Below are 18209 nucleotides of genomic sequence, written 5' to 3'. Positions count from 1 at the left end.
TTACAGCCGCTATTCTTCTCAATTGGAAAGGCACAGTGAAATCGTGGGGATAAAGCTGCGCCTTGATTGGCTGTTAAATTGCGATCAATGAAAAGCGTTTGTGCTATAATTTTACAACCAAGCAAGAACCAGCCACCCTAGTGGCAAGTCAGCATGTACATACCATCAAAACTAAAGTGTCTCACTTGGATAACTGAACTGAATTTTCTTGAAGACAACAGGGTACAATCGAAGGTACATTAAAAAAAAAAAAACAAAAAAAAAACCCTGGGCATTTTTCTGCCTCCTGGTTAAAAAGAAGTAATATACGAACAAGGACAACATCCAAATAAGAAGGGTGACTTGTCTCTAAATTACAGCTGAGTTGCATCAAATTATAAAGGAAAACCAACATTCCTCTTTCCTTTCAAGCTAACGGTAGGTGAAAATGACAAAGGGCCAGAGAGTAAGTATTTTAGGCTTTATGGACCTTATATGGTCGCTGTTGCCTATTTCTCTTGTTTTTACAGCCTTTTAAAAATGTAAAAACCAGGCGTAGAAAAACAGGCCATGGGCTGGCCTCCTGGCTTCAGTCTGCAGACCCCTGACTTATACGAACGCTTACAGTTGTAAATTTTAATAGAAGTCTCTCCGTGCTCCTGTACACCACCTTTCCCCATCCACCTGGAGCTGGGATCTGAAGGGATCACTAGTGTTTAGACCAACACTTGAGCACAGTAGCCAGAGCTATGTGTGCGAAGCGTGGCTAGAAAACTAACAGAGGCAAGAGAGCTTTCCCTTTTGTGCACATCTGCAGACGTCCTTGGCTTTGCAGCATCTGTCTCTGTTTATCTCTGTCTCTCAGTCTCGTAAAGGGTCTTAGAGAAAACAGACAGAAAAAAGGATCTCTTCCCCAAAGCTCACAGAAAAGCTGAAGACACTCACTTCCAGACACACACACACACACACACACACAAACACACACACATACACACTCTCACTACCTGATCACTCCTCATGACCGCATGCCAAGCCAGCCCGTCTACTATGATAATTACCTTCTTGTCCAAAAAGGCATTATTGGAAGCTGTGCTTCATTGTAACCCTGAAATATTTCCTCTACCCTCTGAGCTGCTTCCCAACTCACCATCACAAAATTACTTGGATACCTTACTGTTATTTTCCCTTTGGTAGCAGTTACACTGCAAGAGGCATCTCTGCAATGAATTTGCCACATTCTGGAAATACCATCTTGCTTTTAACATTCAAGGGACACACTTCTGTTCTACTCGTGATGATAAGAGCGTTCATAGGTAACATTTATTGAGCACCTACTATATGCGAGACACTGTTCTAAGCGCTTGACAGATATAACTCATTTAATCCTCACGGCAGCCCTAAGAGGTTAGCACCCCTAAGGTGCTACTACTGTTTCCTTTTGACAAAAAAAAAGAAAATGAAGGACCACAGTTACCTGAAATGTTCCCTCTGTGCCATATATAGGTAACTCACTCTAAGTTCAAAGAAATGTCTTATTTCCCCCAAGTCCAAGCTATACCATGGTTGAGCTGGTGTTTTTGTATGATTGCTTCCAAAATGGTTTTGGCCATAAATTATTCAACTAGGGATCACGGTACAGGGTACATGGAATATACAGATATCCTGGGTATGTATCACTATATGGTCCTGCAAACAGGCAGTTCCCATCGGACTCTAGTCCATACAGGTATTATTGCTGGTTTTAATAACTTAGTTGCCAACAACGAAAGATACGTGTATCTCACAGGACAATCTTAATCTCTGGCCCTTCTGGAAGTGTCAGATCCGGCAATCCCGCGCTTGCATCCTAGCAGAGCAATATTTGGCTCCGTCAACTGCCTTTATCCTGGGCAAGTGCGTTCCAGTTTGCCCGTCTCCACAGACCACTCCACTCAGTGGCCTTATCTGCCAGCTCCTGAGGGCTTTTGAATTTCCAAACTCCTAATAGACTTCTGATTCGTTCACCCAAATAGAGCCCATTGAGTTGTGATTCTTCTGGAAAATCTATAGACCTAGTCAGAGCACGCCGCGTTAGAGACTTATGTCCTAGTAGTAAAATTTAATAACCTCCCTAAGCTTTTCTTTGTACTCATCTGTTATCATCCCAGGCATTTACCAGCTAAGGAAGCATTCGGCAGTGTCTTAATGCGCTAAACCCCTTCCGTTCCTCTGCCGCTTTGAATAGCTGTGTCAGCTTTTTCACTGCTTACACGACCTAAGTAATATGTGTCTGTGGGTATTTTCTGGTATAGCTCATGAAAGTTTATAAAAATAATTGTCAGAAATGATCATGCTTTGATTAAATAAATACGCTATCGAGGAGTTAGGTACACAATTTAAATACGGCATGAATAATCTGTGAGAATTTAAATACGGCATGAATAATTTGTGAGAGCACCTGTCAACCTACTTCAATCGCTTTAAACTGTAGATACATTCGTGGAAGCAACATCCCGTTTTGCAAACTCGACAGCAATAGCCGTTTCCTGAATGCATTCAACATTAGTGTCTGTATTGTTTTATGCCAATCACATTTACTGCAAACTGCTTACTACTTTATTGCCGAAAATGGCAACATGTATTTATTTAGCTTTTTATTTTAGAATCAGCAGGCTATCACTTGCTTTATTAATCAGATCCAACCTTGAGGATTATGGCCAGTGGTTTCAAGTTTATCTAATTGCTGCTGCTCTAAAACTGAGAAATCAGTAATGCAGTTAGACGGTCTCCCTTGAGGAATTATCGTTCCTAAGGATGTTACATTAGCTACTAGGAAAAGAGAGGCTTCCAACATTTTATATATATATTATATATATATGAAAATAGTGCCTAACTGGCTTTCTAAATCCTGTTTTAGGGGGTTACCCTGTAAAAAGAAAAAGCTGATCTTTCTGCATCCTATCTTTTTGTGATTCTTACAATTTAGAAAGGTTTTCTTTTCTTGTATTTCCAGGGATCTCCCAGCAGGCACTGTTACATTTGCTATAATATTAAAATTACATTTGTTAACTCACACACCACAGTTTTTATCAGCCCAACAGAAAAGTCAATATTTCTAATTTGTTGCCTCTGGATTTATGCTAGTTTTGATGTATAATAACAGCCCAGCAATGCAGCAGAATATATACAAACCCAGATCTATAAAGAAGGGAAAAGAAAGTCAAAATAATAAAAACAAAAATGACTTGGGAACCAGAATGTGAAACATCAGAGTTTTATCAGCCTGAACTGACTCTGGGAAAGGACTGCACCTCAAAACATTTAGAATTCAGAAGAGAAGGTGGGCGTTTGTGTCTTCTTTCCCTGTGCAACTCACAAGGGTCTTTTCCCAAACACTGCGACACCATCCCATGACACTATCCAGTCCTGGGGGAAGTCAAACAAGCTGGGTTCCGACTCAGCTTCAGCTCTGATAGGACTCAAGTTGCTTCTCTTTGCCGTGTCTCAGTTTCCTCGTTTATAAAGTGGGGGGTTGATTAAGACTTTGCTCTCATACTATCCGCTCCTAAGTTCTAGAATTCTGATTCCTAAGAGCAAAAAAACAAAACTCTGTACAGACTCCCATTTTCATATATGCTTTAACATATTCTTTTCAAGAGAGGAAAGAAAATGGAAAAGAAAGAGAATAAATAGCAGTAACAGAGAACAGTGCGAGTTACTGAAAAATGGAGATTCTATTCTATTTCCCTTACTCTCTTTGTGAACCATAAAAGTCACCTCGAGGAAATACAGAGAGAATACTGGTTCTCAATTAATCCCCAAAGTCACAAAACATAGATAGGTTTATTGCCTCGTAGCTCTGCCTCTTATCAACGTATTATCAAGGCTACCCTATGGTTACGCCAGAGAGAAGCTCCCATGTTAGCGAATAATACACGGCAATAGCAGAGCGCTCACCTGCATCCTGTCTTACTAGTGAGACTTCATTGAAAATAAGTGGTCACTGCAAAGCCTACAGCCACGAGTTGAAAACACATATCCAGACACTGCAGATACAGTGTGTCTTCTTTCTTTCTCGTTCCCAGTTTCTTCTACAGATTTTACTTGCGAACGCCTAGGCAAATAAACACAAGGTTGCAACTTGTTGTATATACGATGATGAGGGAAACACGGTGGCGAGTGCCGGGGTTAAACCTATACATACAGATGTGAATATGTTTCGCTCAAGGACCAAATTCGTCACGCCAGTAGAGTCTAACATACTGAATCAGAAATCACCAACGACGGGAGGAGAAGGAAAGGAAGGAAGGGGAGGTGGGTGGGCTTGGAGGGAAGGGCAGGGAGATGCTGGCCTCAGCAGCCGGGTCTGGAGAACAGGACTCCTCTGTTCTCCTGGGGTGTCCTTTTGTCCCCAGGCACTCAGCCCTTTTGTCTTTCCTACAGTTCAACACTGTGAAAGGAATGTTGTGGTGACAATGGGGTCACCTCAGCAGCCAGTAAGCTCCAGAGAATTCTTTTAGGATGGGGAGGAAAAGGGAGCAGTAAAAAAAGAAGAAAAAAAGATAAAAACAGAATCCTACAAAGAACAGAGGGAACAGAGGGAACAGAGTTTGACATCATAAAAGCCGTAACCCAACCCCGGGCACTATGTGGGCCCTGGGCGGGGGCCAGGGAGGGACTGCGTCCAGCTCATGCAGGGAGACAGCTGCGAAGTGGCAGTGCCCCCAACTGTCCCCAGGATGGACCAGTGGCCCGTGGGACTCCTCCTTCCAACGTCTACCTAAAATAAACCAACCCCCCCAACTAAAACAGCATGACTTCCCACCATGACTCACCAAGAATACAGAGGGCAGTTTCCATGCTTGCCCTTACCTGATGTAAAAGTGCCTTAAGATTTAAAAGTGGATTCCTCTCTCTGGGTAAGACTCAATGGAGGGGTTCTACAGTAATGAAGGATAAATACCTCAGCTGTGGCTGTCCCCTTACATCCAACATCACCGCTCTAGAAAGCTCCCAAACTGCTCCTGTTCTTGTTTTCAAATGTGCTCGCACCGTGCACCCAGGCTGCATCCTATTTGAACCCATTTCTTGCCCCTCCTAGTCATTAGGTAATAATCCAGTTGACTTACTGCTACTTGTGTCCCCACACACTTCTAATGCAGGAGTTCATCTCCTTTCTTCCAGCTCACCACAGTAGCCACCTGCGCTGTTCCCTCTGCCCAGAAGCTCTTCAGGCCCATCTACACACGCTGAAGTCCCGTACGAGTTTCAAGAGCCTCCTCAAACACTATCGCACCCATTACTCCTGCTGAAGCCCCAGCAGAAAGTAACCATTCTCTCACTGACCTCTACACATTTTCCTGTGTCCCTTTCCTGCAGTGTTTCGCTCCTTCTACCTTGCATTGTGGTATTTATGAATGTGCCCTCCAGCGAGGAGAGGGCTTCTGTCTGATTCATGTGTTGTATTTCCTTTGCTTGGGTCCTGGACCCTGTGACTGTCTAATCCATTTCTGATGCATTCAGAAAGGTATGACTTTCTAGGAAGCATAATTATAGAAATGATTGACTATAAGCAGTATATGTGACAAGGAACTAAGTACTGTTTTTTTTTGTTTGTTTGTTTGTTTGTTTTGCGGTACGCGGGCCCCTCACCATTGTGGCCTCTCCCGTCGCGGAGCACCGGCTCCGGACGCGCAGGCTCAGCGGCCATGGCTCACGGGCCCAGCCGCTCCGCGGCACGTGGGATCCTCCCGGACCGGGGCACGAACCCGTGTCCCCCGCACTGGCAGGTGGACTCTCAACCACCGTGCCACCAGGGAAGCCCACTACTGTTTTTTAATAGTAACATATTCCTACTACTTGATTTTTTGTATTTTTAAAATTTTTCATTTATTTTATTTTTGGATGCGTTGGGTCTTCGTTGCGGAGCGCGGGCTTTCTCTAGTTGTAGCGAGCGGGGGTTCCTCTTCATTGCGGTGCACAGGCTTCTCATTGCAGTGGTTTCTCTTGTTGCGGAGCACAGGCTCTAGGTGCGCAGGCTCAGTAGTTGTGGCTTGTGGGCTCAGTAGTTGTGGCTCACGGGCTCTAGAGCGCAGGCTCAGTAGCTGTGGTGCACGGGCTTAGTTGCTCTGCAGCACGTGGGATCTTCCTGGACCGGGCTTGAACCCGTGTCCCCTGCATTGGCAGGTGGATTCTTAACTACCGTGCCACCAGGGAAGTCCCTTGATTCTTTCTCTGTCACCCATGACAGTAGCCATTTCTGACGCCTCTTGTTTCTCTCACAGCCCATCTCCAGTCAATGGCCAAATACTCCCGCTTGCACTCCATCCCCTTTCCTTCCCATATCAGACCTCTGCCGTCTTTCATCCTGGTGTGACAAGGACCTCCTGCTGGGTCTCCCAGCTTCGATGCTTTGCTCAGTGGATTCTTCCTCTGCGTAGGTACCAAAGTGATCTCTCTAAAACATGCAACTCGCCCCGGTCATCTCCAGGTCATACTTCTCCATGGTTTCCCACCACCTGAAGGTATTTTCACGTGGCATTTAATACCGGCTTCGACTGGCACCTTGTCTGTCTCTCCAGGTTCACCTCCAATTTCTAGTCTTTTCCATGTGCCATACTGTTTATTACCTTGACAACTTTCTCACACTTTCCCCTCTGTTTTGAATGCCTGACAACACACAGGCTACATGTGGCTGCCTTCTATTCGTTCCTTAAGCGTCTTCTCTTCTACAAAGCTACTCCTGCACACCTTCTCTTCTCCACTCCTCGAGATTCTAGACTCCTGTAAGGTCCTCTCATAATGACCTCCCTGTACATGTCTCCACTTACCCCATTCATTATAATTACCTGCTTGGAAGCCAGTCTCCGAGCTCTTTGAGGATACACTCATGCCTTTAAGACTGTGTGCAGTGCCTATTACATAATAAGTGCTCAGTAAAGGCTCGCTGCCTGGATGTTACTAGGATATTGTATGAATATAAGCCATCTAAACAGTGGTGATAAAACACAAGTTTCACCGTTCCGAGCCAGCAAAAGCTAATAACCCGAACCTAACAAAGTTAACGAGCGGATTAAATTAGTCTGGGTCAAACCAGCCTCCCTGAGGCTATTGGAGTCCGAAGCATGTGTGGGAGTGGCAGGTAGACAGGGAGAGCAGAGGCGGAAAAGGCAGACGGGGGCCAGCTTGTCATTACCAAAGGACTTAAACGGGAAGGGACATGGTAGGTTGGCATTGTACTCAGATTGCTCTGGTAGCAGTTTGGAAGATGAATCTAAAGGGGAGAGAGGACTTCCTTGGTGGTCCAGCGGTTAAGACTCCGCGCTTCCAATGCAGGGGCCGTGGGTTCGATCCCTGGTCAGGGAACTAAGATCCTGCGTGCCACGTGGCCAAAAGAAAGCTATATAAATAATAGAAAATAAATAAAGGGGAAAGACTAGGGGCAGAAAGATCCATCGGGAGATGGAAGCAGCGTCAAGGTGAGCAATGGTGAACACCATGATTAGAGGGTTGAGAAATATTTAGCAGTAAAAGCGATCATAATTCTTGACTGGAGAGACGCAGTATTTATTTATTTAGCTGTTTGTTCGTTTGTGTATTGCTTGTCTTCTGACTCACCATTTGAGGAAACATTAGTTTCTACCATTGCCGTGACCAAGACGCACCAGCCACTCGGGGGATGGCTCAGTAACTCGGTAAGGGGCATCGACCCTCCCGTCCCCCCACCCCCACCCTCCTGGAGAATTCGGATGCGACACATCACACAACTTCTCATTTGGGACAAAGTGAACACTGAAAGACGAAACCAACAGTGAGCGTGCAAGTAATGACTCTGCCTACAGAAACTACCAGGATAACCAGCTACACAAGGAATGACAGGTTATTGCTGGGTTTTGTTTAGGCATTAACTTTAGAACGGTTTGCCAGCCCCAAGTCCCTTGCAAACTGGCGATCGAATTTCTTCCGTGGATCCCTGGACGATGTACTTGAGATGTGGGGTGAGGATATAAGAAGCGTGGCCTGTGAAGAGCTGCCTCAGGTACCGAGAAACACCACTTGCAAATCACTGCGCGTGAGGTTAGGTTTCGGTTCCTAAATGGAACTTTCTTATATCCACTACATTTTCTTCATCATTTATTTTCCTAGTACCCTAAACAGAGCCAGAACATTCTTCACAACGACACACCAATAAAGAAGGGAAGTCCCACTTTGGCAATTATTTTGAGGGTAACTAAAAACCTTGGACTCACGGTGTGTCAGATACAGGGCCGACGGGCTGTGGAATGAGGGTGTTGCTACGTTTATTTTTGATGCCGCTTTTGCACTTCCATGAAAATAAATCAAAATGTTTTTGGATGTTGCCAGGTGTTATTAGTGCGGAAACACTAAAACAATAGGAGGCATATAAAGTAACAAAAAAGGACTATGGGACCCGCCCTAATCATAATCGAAATAATGGGAAATACAATGAAACAAATGAACTGAAAACACGGAAGATTCTCAACAGTATTTCAACTGAAAGAGGCAAGTGTTACATTTTCTAAAATGACGTGAGCTTTCCCTGACTCAGATCCTAATGCAAGCACAGCACTTTCCTCTTTGTATGTGTCGGAAAGCCAGCCCTTCTGAGAGTTAGAATAGCTTTCAAGACTCCTGATTTAAATTTCAAACTTTTGATCATAGCTGGGGAGCAAAGGTTTTCATATTGGAATTAGAAATTGAGTTCTTTAGCTCTATACCAAGTGATAATATTAAGCATTTTTTTGTATCCCCCATGCAAGCCAAGTTCCCCACTGTGCCTTCAAAGCCACAGTGAATCAACCATATTTGGATTTGCTTATCAGGAAGAGACATTTAGAAAGACAATGCACTTGTCCTGCAAGACTGAGAGGCCTGATGCTTTTAGATAGGCCTGTGGAGAGCTGCAAAATGGGCCCTAAAATCAGACACGGTCGCTTAACAAGCTTCAGTATGCTGTGTGGGCTCCGCGAGGCTGTGGTGTCCTCCACAGGGCTGCCGACGGCAGCCATCGTAATTACAGCGCATGAATCAAAAACACCAGGTGAAGATTTCGCCTCAGAAGAAAGAAAAGGCAGATGGAGGGAATTACCATGCCCTTTGACTATTAAGGGCTTTCACGTAGCTGGATCGCTGGCCTGCCCTGGCTGCATGCGTGTCTGTAGGGCAGTTGACAGAAGCCTAGCCCTTCCTACAACCAAACTTCAAAGTGGCAAAGGGAGCAGAAAATCTCTTCCTTGTCAATTCACCGGAAAAGCTCCGCCTTTCTGCCAACATTTGGTAAAACAGGTTAACGGTGTTGTCTTAAATTTATTTTTATTTTTTGGTGTGGGAAAGGACTTGGCGATCTTTTCACAAGAAGAAAACCTCTATAATCTTAAGAGACACGACCTTGAAAGAGATTTGCTGAACTTTAATATGACTGGATTTTTTCCAACCTGGATGGGCTCTTGATTTTAAAATCTGCCTAACAAAAGCTCTGCCAGGAAAGCTGTTATCATAAAGATGCTTCTCAATAGAGAGAACTGGGTTAATTGCAAGCTCTCCGGTAAAATAAAGGAGGGTTTTGAAAACAAGTACAAAGCTAACAAAATGTACCACATTGCTCTTAGGGAAAAAAACCATGAGAGAGAAACATTTGAAACGGCAAAATGTCTAACGTAAATAGATGTTATAAAACTGGTTGGAAGAGGGATTTCGGATTACTCATAAACAACTGCCCATCTGACCTTTATGTGAATACAAAAACCCATTAGCAATCAAATTTTCAAACATAATTGTATACTAAAATATACGTATTTTTCCCCTATCAAGTTATGTTGGTGGGATCTAGTTTAATGATACAATCTAGCCTTATTTATGTTTTTAAATCTTCTTTTCCACTGTATTGCTTTTGAGATTCAGTAAACGTAATTCGCAGTGAAGAGCTGAACAGTAAACTGTGAATTTGCTGGGAGGATTCCCTTTCGGCACTACATGACTTTAATGGAAATTTAAGTTCAATTTTGGAACCAAGATAAAACCTTCAAAATACACGAGAATTTTTGTTTCCCTGTTTATTAGTAGTGACAATGTTCTTCTAACAAAAGGTCACCGTAAGGGTAGTCCCCTGACTTCCACGATTTTAAGAGAAAAATCACACTGTAGTGTTCTATCTATGACGTACACGATCACGTCATTTAATGTAAAACTGTGTGGATGATTTCAGATTATTCTGAAAGCATGATTTTATATGTGAATGTGTTTAACATGCGTAAGCCAAAATGCAGCAGGCAACGCTGCCCAGAAACACTGTTACCCTATAGACTAATAAAGATCTTTACTGAATCCATCTAAGAGATTGCAGAGAAAATTGCATTTCTGCCCACGTGTTGTAAGAGTGGCAGTCCCTGGAGGACACATGCCTCAGTGTGGCCTATTAAGTAAATGAATATTCTTGAGACACCACAGAGCCGAGCAAAAGCACGACGCTGCCCATCGCCTACTTTTATTTCAGTACTAGTCCGACTAGACATTTCTCTGTCTGATTTGAGCTTCATAGGAAGCAATTAACTCTTTTATATTAGATATAATAAGGGTCTCTAGTGCACGGACCACATTGGCCCGCATCAGCTGTTTAAGGCTTAATTGAGCAAAAGTGCATTCACACTCAGTGTTGCTCCAAAAGATAACCTATTCCTACCGATCAAGGGTGTTTCCTCTCTCATTTCTTTTTTATTTATTTATTTATTTATTTATTTATTTATTTATTTAGGCTGTGTTGGGTCTTTGTTTCTGTGCGAGGGCTTTCTCTAGTTGCGGCGAGCGGGGGCCACTCTTCATCGCGGTGCGCGGGCCTCTCACTGTCGCGGCCTCTCGTTGCGGAGCACAGGCTCCAGACGCGCAGGCTCAGTAGTTGTGGCTCACGGGCCCAGTTGCTCCCTGGCATGTGGGATCCTCCCAGACCAGGGCTCGAACCCGTGTCCCCTGCATTGGCAGGCGGATTCTCAACCACTGTGCCACCAGGGAAGCCCTCTCATTTCTTAAAGTGTGATCAGGCAGGCAAAGAGAGCTGGGGGTAAAACGTAGGCCAAAATTACTAACCACTCTTATTTTTATTTTACGTTCTTAAAGTATATTCAGTGATTTCTAAAAAATCAAAGCAATTGATAATAGGAATCAGCATAGGTTCACCCAACATAGTCATGGAGATCCTAATGGTAGAAACTTGTCAATGTAAAAAATCAAGGTATCTGGCAAAGCCTAGCAAAGTCATCTTGGTGACAGCATGGAGGAAATGTAGTTGGGCAAAGAAGTGGTGAAGGTGAATTCGGAATCGTGCCAATGAACTCCAAACCAGGTTTAGTGACTGTTCAGTACATCCACTTATGGGGGGGAGTCCACAGCCGATTCATGTCCTCTGTCTTCAGCCCTTCCTGTTTGACGGTTTATCAAAAATTTGGTAGGAAACATAGTTGGTATCATGCTTATTCAATATCCCTCAACCACAGAAACAACTGTCTATGGTAAGCAGGGGAAAACTGTTCCAGAAAATAATTTAACAAGAGTTTTTGTAGAGGAAAACTCAAAGGTTTAAGTAAATGTTATGTTTAACATAATCAGGGTGACGTGCTGCCACAGAAGCTCACGTGACCTTCACTGTCCTGACTGAAGCTCGATGTCAAGAGCGAGGAAAGCCACGGTCCTACGTGGTGAAGCCAACCCTCTGCCCAGTCTCTTCCCACAGTTGACAGGGTTTAGTCCAGAGGATGGAGGGGCAGGTGGGGCTTATGACCTCAGCTGAAGGACTTGTAGATTTTTAGCACATAGTAGGTGACTATAAACAAAATCACAGGGATGCTTTGAGACTAAAATTAACGAGTTATAGTTAAGTGGAGGCAGATTTGGGTTTAACTGAGATAATTTTTTTTTTTTTTTTTTGGCCGTACGCGGGCCTCTCACTGTTGTGGCCTCTCCCATTGCGGAGCACAGGCTCCAGACGCGCAGGCTCAGCGGCCATGGCTCACGGGCCCAGCCGCTCCGCGGCATCTTCCCGGACGGGGGCACGAACCCGCGTCCCCCGCATCGGCAGGCGGACTCTCAACCACTGCGCCACCAGGGAAGCCCTGAGAGAATTTTTTAAGAATTAGAATTGTCCTCAGTCTAAAACCCTGTGACCTAGAAGAGGAGGTAGTTTCCATTTGTGAGGGCTCTCGTACAGAATTTATGTATGAGAAGGGTGGACCAGATGGCCTTTAAGGTAGATTTCAACTCTCATTTCTATAAATTTATAAATAGGCCTGTCCTAAGTGATAGCTGAACTCTTGATATCCACTGTAGCGAATAACTAATAGGATTCTGGGATGTAGAAACAGGAGCGTATTCTACAAAGCAACGGCTTTCACTATCCTGTTACTGGTTATGTCCTTAAGAGTCCCATGATTGACTTGGAACAACGCTAAGTAAAGTGAAGTACGTAATTTTGAAGCTATCTGATGTTGAAGCGAAACAAGGAAATACCTCTTGGGCTAAGGAGTTTCTGAGGAAAGGCTAAGGAGGTGAGATTTAACCTGAAGAAGCAAAGTCTGGGTGAGTGCTTTACAGCAATAATTGGGTACTCCCCGTAAATCATGTGGGTGCTGGTGAGCAGATGTTTTCTGTGTTGGATGAGAGCAGAACAAAAGGAAAGGATTTAGAGTGAAGTGGAAGCAATTTCTTTTTGGATGCCCTGCGTCCCTAAGTGTCTTTGAGATAATGAAATATGTTCCCAGGGAATGTTCACTAATCTACTTACCGTAGGTTTTCAGAAAAATTGCAGGGCATTCTGTGCCAGATGTAAGTGCAGTGCTAGATGACCTCGTGACATGTTCTACTGTATTCATGGATAATAAGGTGAAAAAAAATGCGTATATAATAAGGTGAAAACTCCAGATGACATCTGGAGTCCGAAGTAGGTCCATCTTGAAAAATAACCAAGGCTCACCGTACACTGGCTAACGCTGCTATCATTTCATTTGGTTTTTCAAAAACAGATTCTTCAGGACATTCGTTGGCTAATTCTAGTATCTGAGAAATGAGTTGCTCTCCTAAACGTCAGAACTGAGTATATTTTCACCGAGGTTGAAAACCCAGGAATTACAGTGACAAAATTCCTTAATGAATTTGCACTGTACGACTTTGCTTCTGCATGAACTCACACACTAAGAACTCCTTTAAAAGTATGTTATTCTCCTCACATATTTAGGAAAGGGACTAGAGTGACATCACTTCTTTTTCTCCTATTAGCTCTTATGGTTTAACAAAGGTTTTCTGTTTTTAAAATTATGATTTAGTATAATCATATCATAAATTACTTTCTTTGCATAATGCCTGCAGCCCAGTAGGCATTATGCCATTTACTTAATTAATGTGATCTTAAACAAAACTCAGTGCCTATGTAAAAATGTCCACTACATTTGAATGTTGGGTATCCTTCCCTGTCTTAAAGTAACACAGAGAAATTGTTTCAGAACAATGTTTTGGGCAGAACAGATGTTTGGGGCGGGAACGGGTTTTGACTGAGGCAAGTGAAGCATCTCTCCAAATTGAGAGAAGTTTGCTAAGTGATTCTTCCTGCTGTGCACCCAAGTTTTGCCTTGCAAAATGGGATCCTTGAGATTGGCAGCTTGGGTGCGGCCAGGAACTTATTAGAAATGCAGAATCTCAGACCCACTGAAATAAAATCCACATTTAAAAAGGCCACCCGGTTGACTGGTTTGCACATTTAAAAGGGTTATGATAAAAGATTCTTGGGAGCAGAAGAGAGTCATTTCCCAGCCAAAGAAGAGCAGAGACGCAGTGTGCCTCTACTGGGCATCTCTGGGGAGGAGAATGCAGGCTGCATTTATCCACATGAGGCACTGATACCTTCCCATCATTGACACTGGTCCCCTCCGATAGTGAATCTCACGTGATAGCGTCTACTGTACTTAGGATACATCTTGACCAAGTTCGCTTGTCTTCACTTCCTGGGAATCACTGGCCTTGAGAATATAGTCCAAATTACATATGATATATAACATTCAGTGATTACATTTCCAGTTGCATCACCTATCACATTTTGACTATCTTCCTTTCACCCATACACCCTCACTCTCACAAGATGACTCGACATTTTCTGCATTTCTCATCTATGTGCCTGTCTCCTGTCTCTTCTCATCGTGGAACCCCTTTCTTCCTCTCTGTTTCTGTAGAAATTCTTCACATCTTTAAAGCCACACGTTAAAGCTGATTTGCCACCACAGAGCTCTTCCTAATGAGAATTGGTCGCAACCTACCAGGCATTCCCCTAACATACCGCTCTCTACCTATGCAGTGTGTAAGAGCTGTGAAGCTCCAGGCACCTGGGTCGAGCCCTTACTCCTTCCTTACTGGTTCTTTGATGTTGGCCAAGATTCTTAACTGGATCCTTAGTTTCATCATCTGTTAAATAGTGATAACAATACTATCTTCTTCATAGGATTACCATGAAGATTAAAAGAAATAATGCTTATAAACTGTTGATACAGCGCTTGGGAAACAGTAAGTTCTTAATAGGTAGTTTCTATTAATTGTAATAAGCATAGTCTCAAAAGCCAATGCACGGACATACAGTCAGAGAGTGTTTCTGGGGATATGTGTGTATTTTCTGTCACACTAGATTATATATTTCTTGAATGCAATGATGAGAACATATCCTTCTTTGTACTTCCTCATTCTTAAGATAGTTCTGGCAAGTGTTAGTCTTACCACAGTTAATTGCATCAAATCACAATTTGTTTTTCAATCATAATTAAGCCAAGTTTTTTTTGTTTTTGAAAATATTATGAATAGTCACCACTCTCCGTAAATTATTTTTTAATTTATGTAACCTCTCAACCTTCTCGTCTACATGGGAATTTTTAAAACCTTTCCTCAAAAATCTTTTCTCTAAATAGCACAAGCATGTATATGAATCTTCCCTCCAAGATCTTCCAAAACCCTCAAGTTGCATATCCAAAAATTAGATTTTATCTAATCTCACTCTCTATGGGCGCTGCCACTAAGGGGTCCAATGTGTCTCATGGCTACTTAATGTGACTGCATTTTTGTTTCCCGAAATTGTACCATGTTGCTGACGCACAAATAGACGGCACGTTTTCCCTTAACTTTAGGCTCGATAAGTTTAATAGATATTGGCTAGCTCAAGAATTATGAATAAACTCTTCCGGAAATGGGTATAGTAGATGACTAAATAAGAACCAGAAATGCACACCTCCTCCCATAAATTATGTGACTAATAGTACATGTTGACTATATTTCATTGCCCAAAACCACTGATAATTGAAAAAAAGTCTCATGAATTAGATATTAGAGGCCATATAGAAATGATTTGAGCCAATTCAACAATTTTTCTTTTCTTTCTTTTTTTTTTTTTTTTTTTTTGCGGTACGCGGGCCTCTCCCTGTTGTGGCCTCTCCTGTTGCGGAGCACAGGCTCCGGACACGCAGGCTCAGTGGCCACGGCTCACGGGCCCAGCCGCTCTGCGGCATGTGGGATCTTCCCGGACCAGGGCACGAACCCATGTCCCCTGCATCGGCAGGCGGACTCTCAACCACTGCACCACCAGGGAAGCCCCGATATTTAACATTTTAATCCGTGGAAGAATTATTAGATTTTAGGCTCAGAAAATGTTTTAATAATAATTACAGATAATGTTCATTAAATGCTAAAGAACCTAAATGTTTAGCCCTATGAGGTAGAAGCTATTACTATAATTTCCATTTTTCAGATGATAACACTGAGGTTTAGAGAGGTAAAGAAAGTGCCATGGTTACATACATAGTAAGTGGCTTAGCCAGGATAAAACCTAGATGGTGTGAGTCTAAAGTCTAAATTTGAAATACAATAATCTCTCCTTTGTATGTGAAAACTGAAACCCAAAGTATTTAATACCCAAGTTTATATAATTTGTTAGTGATGAACTAGAGCTTAATTTAAGTCATGTGACTACCAGCCCTATGCTTTTTCCAGGAGATTCTTCACAAGAGTTGAGTTAGATTGTTTGCATTATTGTCTTTTAAAGATAACGAGTGAAAAGCTGTGACTTAAATGAACTCCTTAAACTGGTGGCTACTCTATAAAATACAAACCATTATCAATTTCATAATGAAATCCATATATCAAAGCGCTTAGTTAAGTACCCCTTGTTAAAATAGGAAAAAGCACTTGAAAAACATGAACTAAGTTATAATGAAGGTCATTTTCTTGAAAGCTTTCAAATATTCACAACAAAACAAAATTTCTAAGCCATGATTTTAAAAAAGGAAGGAAATGGAAACAAAGTAAATGAGAGAGACGGCAAGATGGGTCTCGTCTTTTTCAGACATTGTATGTTTTCGTGTTGTTCTTATATTTTAATTGCCTATAAGATTGTGGAAACATCTATGCCCATAAATATTTTATGTCTCCTGCTATCACATCATAATAAATCATTTGATGTTTGTGTCTTTGGTAGGAATGTTGCCAATGTAATAAAAGCATGCTTATATCTTTTGGTTTGATGGAAAAAGGCATGGTATTTTGTAATATAAATTGCTAGTGATCTTCTAGTATAGTATAATGATAATGAGGTAAAAAAACCTGAATGCTCGATGGGAAATATGACAGTTAATTTATCTAGAGTTTTGATTCATCCAGAAAGTCTTCCTTACTGCTAAATAATACAATTTCGCCTTTAAAGCATTAGAAATATTTTTCTATTAAAACTTATGAATAAAGAGTCTGAATGTCTTAGACAGGGTTGTTTTAACAAATAATTATTAAAATAAAATTGTGAAGCACAGTTTCTCATCCTCGGTACTACTGACATTCTGGGCTGGAAAATTTACTGTTGTGAGGAGCTGCTTGTGCATTTTGGATTTTAGCATCATCTCTGGTCTTTACTCACTAGAATCAGGACAACACCGAATGCCACTCTCCCATTTGTGACAACAACAAAAAAACGTCCCCAAGCATTGGGAGTATCCCCTGGGGCACAAAATTACCCCTTTTGGGAGCTACTACTTTAAAGTAATTGTACTTTATGTCCTTTATCAAAAACTCTGATAAATGATCTTCAAATTGAATAGTTTTTGATATGCAAGACTGCATGTAAATAGAACAAAGTTTAAATGATCTTTTCTGGTGTTTTCAGTTGAATAAACATTCGTCATCTGTATTTAGGCTGAAATTGTTATTTGTCAGTATGCATTAATTTACATTTATAATCTGTACACATACAGATTTTTAAGTCTAAGGATGCGTAATCATTCTCATGGATGTCCTTCATATGCAATTATTTCTCTTAATCTCCCTAACTAGTTCAATATGATTTTCTCCTCATTTAAGTTAATAAACTACATAAAAATAAGTCTTGAAAGTAAGCAGTTTTGGAAGTATCCAAAAATCCTAATTCCCTTGAAAAGTGAACGCCTAGCCCAGTGTCTCTCAAAATTATAGCCCATGGATCCCCCCATCCCAGAATTTCTGGAGATGCTTGTCAATGTTATAGATCATTGGTCCCCTCCCCAGACCTACTGAGCGACGCTCTGCGGAATAGGATCCATTGTTCCATAGCTTAATAAGCCCCACTCAACAGTCATCTACAGAGGCCACAGCACTTCTGAAATTATTCATTCATTCTGAAACGTTATAACATATCTATTCTTTTCGGACCCGGCTTGATTCTAACTTATATATTGTAACCTCTCTATATTGACTGACAATAAACGCTCAAGATCTTTCTTGAAATTACCAAATTTTAAGACAGATGTCCCTTACTAAGGCTGTTCCTTCGTCAGGTAACATTTGATCTACTAAAAGACCCTACTGATCTGCTTAAACCCACCAACGAACGATAACTTAGTTGTCCGTCTATGAAAATCTATGCAGTTGATTTACATTAAGCCAGTAATGACCCTTTATTTAAAAATAATCATTTGAAAATTTAAAGAATAAGAATGCGAAGATACAACACCGGTGGTTTCTCTTTCCACGTCACTTTTCCAATTTTAAGGTATTTCAAATAACCACTCACCAAACTTGGCCTTGCTAACTATAATTTTGTGTTTTTATAAAAATATTTTAAAATACAGACTATTTTAATGCATGAGTGTTTCCATTCATCGGTCTAAGCAAAAGAACAAGACAACAATTACTGCCTTACACCCAAACCCAAGAACTTACAGGTGTCTCTGTGGAAGAGCAAGACCCTTTCA

This window comes from Phocoena phocoena, chromosome 21, assembly GCF_963924675.1.
Source record: "Phocoena phocoena chromosome 21, mPhoPho1.1, whole genome shotgun sequence".
NCBI classification, from domain to species: domain Eukaryota; kingdom Metazoa; phylum Chordata; class Mammalia; order Artiodactyla; family Phocoenidae; genus Phocoena; species Phocoena phocoena.
Note: the sequence above shows the minus strand (reverse complement) of the source record.